This window comes from Crocodylus siamensis, chromosome 1 (assembly GCF_052110815.1).
Source record: "Crocodylus siamensis isolate JL-2025a chromosome 1, ASM5211081v1, whole genome shotgun sequence".
Taxonomy (NCBI): domain Eukaryota; kingdom Metazoa; phylum Chordata; order Crocodylia; family Crocodylidae; genus Crocodylus; species Crocodylus siamensis.
The window spans coordinates 420,222,122-420,228,236 of record NC_143395.1 but is presented as its reverse complement, the minus strand read 5'-3'; the positions used below and the strand labels follow the sequence as shown (position 1 = coordinate 420,228,236).

The window sequence follows — 6,115 nt, the reverse complement described above, 5'->3', positions numbered from 1 at the left end:
GACACTGACATCACCAGCCAGCCGCAGCTCTACAAAGAGGTGGCTAACAAGCTGCGCGGGTTCCTCCCTCCACTCCACGTGTGCCCCATCCCGGGCTGCAGGTAAGTGCCCTGCGTTACCTCACCTCCCAGGACATAACCCCCACCCGCCAGTTGCCTTGTGGTGGTTCCAGGAGTCACGTGTCGCTGTTACCTGCACTGTGCTTGGGATTCGTCTGCTTCACCTCTCCACGTCTTGGGCCGCGCCTTCATTACATCTAGATAAGAAGTCTGCAGTTACGTTGTCCTTCCCAGGGCAGTATATGACACAGAATTTAAAGGGTTGTAGCGCCAATGCCCATAGCATTATGTACGCATTATCTGTTTTGGCCGTACTGAGCCATTTCAATGGTGCGTGGTCTGTGTCAAGTGTAAATTCCCTCCCAAGTAAGTAATAGCGGAAGTGCTCCACCCCCCATCAAATTGCCAAACGCTTCCGCTCGATCGTTGCATACCTGGTCTCAGCTGGTAGCAACTTCCGACTCGTGTATGCCACGGGCCTGTCCACCTTGGTGTCTCGTCGTGTCAATACAGCCGTGATTGCCACTGCAGAGGCATCCGTCTGCAACGGGAAGGGCTTCTCAAAGTCAGGTGTGTGTATAAGCACATCTTCACAGAGGACCCTTTTCAAGGCCTGAAAACGGTGCAACATCGCCCCATTCCACTGGACCCCCTTCTGATGTGGCCCTTTTAGGGCCTCAGAGAGGGGTGCCGCTAGGTCCGAGAACTGGGGAACGAATCTGCGGTAGTAATTCACTAGACCCAAGAAGGACCGCAGCTGCTTTATTGTTTGTGGGGCGCGAAAGGAGCGGATGACCTGGACCTTGTCTTCCAATGGTTGGATGGTTCCCTGGCCCACCAGGAATCCTAGTTATTTCATGTGCTTGTGCGTGATTGCACACTTTCGGGGGGTTGCTGTCAGGCCTACCTTCCGGAGTTCAATCAGGACCACCCTAAGGGCAGATAGATGTTGATCCCAGGATTGGGTGAATACGATGATGTCATTCATGTATGCAGCTGCGTATTCTGCGTGGGGTGCCAGAAGGCGTTCCATTAACTGTTGGAATGTTGCCGCAGCCCCATGCAAGCCAAACATCATTTTGACGAATTCATATAGTTTCATACTTTCATAGTTTTTAGGGTCGGAAGGGACCTGAGCAGATCATCTAGTCCAACCCCCTCCCATGGCAGGAAAGAAGTTCATCTAACCAGCAAGATGTTCATCTAACCTCCTCTTAAACACCCGCAGGGTAGGGTCCAGCACCACTTCTCTTGGAAGCTGGTTCTAGACCCTAGCCGCCCTGACTGTGAAGTAGCGCCTCCTGATGTCTAGCCTAAATTTACCCTCTGCCAGCTTGTGATGGTTATTCCTGGTCACTCCTGGTGGTGCTCGGGGAAACAGTGACTCCCCCAGTGCCTGCTGATCCCCCCTGACTAGTTTATAACAGGCCACTAGATCCCCCCTCAGCCTTCTCTTGTGGAGGCTGAACAGGTTCAGGTCCTGCAGCCTGTCCTCATAGGGCCTGCCCTGTTGTCCCCATATCATATGAGTGGCCCTCCTCTGGACCCTCTCCATGCTGTCGACATCCCTCTTGAAGTGTGGCGCCCAGAACTGGACGCAATACTCTAGCTGTGGCCTGACCAGTGCCGCATAGACGGGGAGGATCACCTCCTTGGACCTGCTCAAGATGCATCTGTGGATGCAGGACAAGGTGCAGTTGGCCTTCCTTACTGCGTCTCCACACTGCCGGCCCATGTTCATCTTGGAGTCAATGATGACCCCCAGATCCCTTTCCGCCTCCGTGCTGACAAGAGGGGAGTTCCCCAACCTGTAGGTATGGTGCCGGTTGTTCCTCCCCAGGTGCATCACCTTGCACTTGTCTGTGTTGAAACCCATCCTATTTTCGTCCGCCCACCCTCGTAACCTGTCTAGGTCTGATCGTAGCCTCTTGCATCCTTCCAGTGTGCCCATGTCCCCCCACATGTTAGTGTCATTCAGCAAATTTGAACAGGGTGCTTTTTACCCCCTCATCCAAGTCACTGATGAAGATGTTGAACAGTGCGGGCCCGAGGACCGAGCCCTCTGGAATCCCACTGCCCACGTCCTTCCAGGTTGAGAAGGACCCATCCACTACCACCCTCTGGGTGCGGCCCTCCAGCCAGTTGGCAACCCATTTGACTGTGTGGGTGTCTACACCACAGCCCCCCAGTTTCTTAATGAGAACAGGGTGAGAGACGGTGTCAAAAGCCTTCCGGAAGTCCAGGAAGACTATATCCACTGCTACCCTTGCGTCTAATGATCTGGTGATCTTATCGTAAAAGGCCACCAGGTTGGTCTGACAGGACCTGCCACTGATGAACCCATGTTGGTTGCCCCTAGCATGCAGTCCCCTGCTGGCCCCTCCTGGATGTGTGCCAGCATGATTTTCTCCAACAGCTTGCCTAGGATCGAGGTGAGACTAACCAGCCTATAATTTCCCGGGTCCTCCTTCCTGCCTTTTTTGAAGATGGGGACCACGTTGGCCCTCTTCCAGTCCTCCGGTACCTCGCCAGAGCTCCACGAGTGCTTGTAAAGTCGTGCCAGGGGACTTGCAATGACCTTGGCCATTTCCTTTAGAACTCTAGGGTGGAGATCATCCAGACCGGCTGACTTGAATACGTCCAACCCCTCCAGAAGCTCCCTAACTAAATCCTCACTAACCCGTGGCCCAGGTGTGCCTCCCTTGGGGTCCAAGGGGGCCCAGCAGGGAGATGGCTGTTCTGGTCCCTACTTAGGAAGACGGAGGCAAAGAAATCGTTAAACATGTTAGCTTTGCCATCTGGTGTGATGACCAAGTTTCCCATGTGGTTCTGCAAGGGCCCCACATTACTCGGGACCTTCTTTTTACCCCCTACATATTTAAAAAAAGACTTCTTATTGTCCTTAATCTGGGAAGCTAGCCCCAGTTCCATCTCTGCCTTGGCCTTCCTAACTGCCCCCCTTCATCCTCGAGCAACTACAGAATAGCCCTCCCTGGTGATGACCCCTTCTTTCCATTGGGTATAAGCCTCCTTTTTAGCAAGGAGACATTCCCGGATTCTTTTGGTGAGCCACAGAGGCTTGTGTGCTCTCCTGCTCCCATACAGGCCCCACGGGGCTCCAACGGCCATCTTGTTGCAGTCACCTGGGTGTACGGGGATTTGCCAATACTCCTTGGCAAGATCTAGAGTAGGTATATATCGGGCAGCCCCGATCCGCTCCACTAGTTCCATCACCCGTGGCATGGGGAAGGCATCAAACGTGGCCACTTCATTCAATTTCTGATAGTCTACCCAGAGCCTTAAGGTCCCGTCTGGTTTTCATATGGGTACAAGGGAACTCTGCCAAGGGCTTCGCAATGCCGTGATGACGCCAAAGGCCTGCATTTGCTCCACTTCCTTATGCACCTCTTCAGTTAAATGTTGAGGTATGGGTCGCCACCGGTCTCGTACAATCACACCCAAGGGTGTCTGAATAGCATGGTAGGTGTCCCTTACCCATTCCGGATCTTCTGAAAAGACCCCCTTGAATTCCTCAAGGAGGGCCTCCACTTCTCTTCTCTGGGGTGTGGTTAGTTCACCACTCACTTGAACCGCCCTTAAGGGCTCCGTCTCTCCTGGGTTTTGACCGATGTCCTGTGGCTCAGGGTCCTCGTCCGCTTCCTCTTTAAAAGCAGCCCATCCCTCGGGTTGTCGCCATTCTCGTAACAAGTTGACACGGTAAATTTGTTTTGTCTTTAAGTAACCTGAGTGATATACCTTGTAGTCGACTGGGCCGACCTGTCGAATGATTTCGAAGGGTCCTTGCCATTGCGTTAACAGTTTACTAGACAAGGTGGGCAGTAGGACTAACACCTTCTGTCCTGGCTGAAACTCCCATTCCCTCGCACGTAAGTCATACCTGTCCTTTTGTGTTTATTGAGCCTGTCTCAAGTTGCCCACTGCTAGCTCTCGGGCACTCTGGACTCAACATTGAAAGGCTTGATGGTACTTCGAGGGGTTGGAGATGGCCACAGGGCCCTGTTCCCACTCCTTCTGGAGGATCTGTAACAAACCCCATGGCTGATGGCCCAGCACCAGCTCAAAGGGGGAATACCCCAGGGACTCTGAAGGGGAATCACTGAGTACAAACAAGGCCAGCGGGAGCATTAGGTCCCAATGCCGGGGGTCACCTCATAGGCGTCACCGCAATACCTTTTTCAAGGTCCCGTTCAATCGCTCTACCAGCCCATTGGTTTGGGGGTGGTAGACAGATGTCCTCATCCGTTTAATTCTCAGGGTTTGACATACCCCTTGCAGGACCCCCAACATAAAGTTTTGTCCCTGGTCCATCAGGATCTCGTGGGGAACCCCCATACGGGCTATCCATTTTACCAACTCTTCGGCAATCCGGGGTGCGTTACTGACCTGAGAGGTACGGCGTCGGGGTACCTGGTTGCATAGTCCACAAACGACAGAATGTACTGGTGTCCGTTACTGCTGCACAGCAGGGGCCCAACAACATCCATGGCAAAATGGGAGAAGGGCAGATCAATAATAGGCATTGGCCTCAACGGAGCTCGGGGTGGCTGATATTCCTAGCCTTTTGACACACCGGACACTCAGCACATCACTGAGCCATATCTTCCTCCAGTTTTGGCTGGAAGAACCACCAGGATATTTTATCTGTCATGCGCTTCCTCCCCATGTGGCCTCCCATGGGGGTGGCATGGGCCAATTGCCACACTGCCTTCCGAAAACATATAGGCACCACCAGTTGGACCCGGCTCCCCTTCTCCTCCCTCCTTGGTGTCACCCGATACAAGAGGTGATGCCTTACCTCCAAGTGACTCCCCAACTCGGAGGCTGGTGCCAGCAGCTGGACCACATCCATGGGCTGAGTCCACAATTCTTGTAATTCAGGGTCATCCCCTTGGGCCTGCCAGAATTGTTGTACACTGGCGATGTTCCTCCAGTCGACCACTTCATCCTCGCCCTCCCTGGCATTTCCCTCTCTTTCTTCGGTGTCACCAAGCCATCCGTCCCTCCAGTTCAAAGCTTTGCGCACGACTTCGATGTCCCGTACCCTGTCCATCACCTCATACAGGGGTGCCCAGTCTCGTCCCAGCAGCATCTCGCACGCCAATCACAGAGCAAGGCGTACCACCAATGCCCCCTGGTATTCCATAACTCTGAGATGGGCTCTTACTCGACGGAGGGCCTGGGTCTCACCGTGGAGAGACGACACCCTCACAGGTTCTATTTGGCCCACGGGGACATCAGGCAAGAGGTCAGCCCTAATCAACGATTGTGCACACCCGGAATCTAACACCGCCCAGGCTGGGCAGTCCTCTACCCAAGCACGCACCACAGGACGCTCCCATACTGGGCTGCCTCCCCCGGCCCCAAAACTCCATCCCCTGAAACCTCCTTTGGGGAATTCAGCCATCCCCCTTGGGATACTCAGGGTCTGTCCTCTCTCCGCGGTACACCCTGCACACTCTCAGGCAAGATGTCCTATCCTACTGCAGTGGCAGCATACCATGTTCCCCCCCTTGGGCCCTATATCCGGGCTTACTTCGTTCCACCTCCCTCGTTACCGGCGCTGACAGCGGGGACCCTTGCTTCTCCCGTGGTTAATGCCACTCCGCAGCTGCAAAGACCTTGGCCAACTTTAATGCTTCCTCACAAGTCTAGGGGGCATGCTGCCGGACCCAGCGCTGGGTTCTTTCCTCCAGATTGTTTACGAATTGCTCTAATATGACCTTGGCCACAAGGGTTGCCATCATACATGTAGCCAGGTTGACCCATTTACCGAGGTCCCGGAGCCACTGAAGCAACACCTGCAGTCGCCTCTCTTCTGTCCCTTTCTTGGCCCAAAGACCTGGTGGTAGTGCTCTGGACAGAGCTCGAGGCGGTACAGGAGAGCCGTCTTCACCGCCCCACAGTCTTGGGCTTCTTCCCGAGTCAGGGCGCAATAGTTTCATAGTTTCATAGTAGCTAGAGTCGGAAGGGACCTAGGTAGATCATCTAGTCTGACCCCCTGCCTTAGCAGGAAAGAGCACCGGGGTCAGATGACC

General features: G+C 54.1%; 1 protein-coding gene across 1 annotated transcript in view; it reads left to right on the top strand.

Moving 5' to 3' along the window:
* LOC149875529 (uncharacterized) overlaps window positions 1-6,115 on the top strand; it is a 433,980-nt gene that overhangs the window by 238,462 nt on the left and 189,403 nt on the right. The gene's annotated exons all lie outside the window — the stretch shown is intronic.